This window comes from Tupaia chinensis, unplaced genomic scaffold, assembly GCF_000334495.1.
Source record: "Tupaia chinensis unplaced genomic scaffold, TupChi_1.0 Scaffold000489_1, whole genome shotgun sequence".
NCBI lineage: Eukaryota > Metazoa > Chordata > Mammalia > Scandentia > Tupaiidae > Tupaia > Tupaia belangeri.
The window spans coordinates 132,693-133,149 of NW_006160001.1; the positions used below are offsets into that span (position 1 = coordinate 132,693).

Here is a 457-nt window from a genome sequence, read left to right on the forward strand (position 1 = left end):
GCAGTGGGCTGCCCGGCGGCATTTCGGCCAGCCCCTAGTGTCAGCCTCAGATATTCTGGACCTGCCTCCAACCTGGCTTCAGACTCGTCCAGCTCAGTCTGGAACTTGCCAAGCCTTTGGGCTCTCAGAGCCCGGTCTCAGTGGCCGCCAAATTTCCGGAACTGTTGTCAGAGTTGCCGCTTTCAAAATCTTGGGTGAACAAGACGGGCGGCGAGATAGAACAGTGAAGACTGGTCTTGGATTTATTGCTTGATTTTCCTCCCTTCCTTTAAAGACGAGCCTCAGCTTTGCAGAGCCGCAGGTCTCGTCGGCGAGAAGACAGCGTCCAGGTGTGCGGCCGCTCGCGCAGGTGGCACTGAGCCCGGTCCCCGATTCCCGCCGCCCTCCCACGGCAGTACGGGCGGCTATCGGAGTTGGCAGCTGCTGCTGAGGGCGCCCCTCCGGCCCCGGGGGGGGG

At 61.9% G+C, this 457-nt stretch overlaps 1 protein-coding gene across 1 annotated transcript in view; it reads right to left on the reverse strand.

Moving 5' to 3' along the window:
* The window catches only part of PTGER4 (prostaglandin E receptor 4), a 12,388-nt gene extending 11,954 nt beyond the window's left edge, over positions 1-434 (reverse strand). The window contains exon 1 of the mRNA XM_006156294.3: positions 35-434. The gene's annotated coding sequence lies outside the window, so the exon portion shown is untranslated. The remainder of the gene's footprint in view (positions 1-34) is intronic.
* Positions 435-457: the final 23 nt, after the last annotated feature.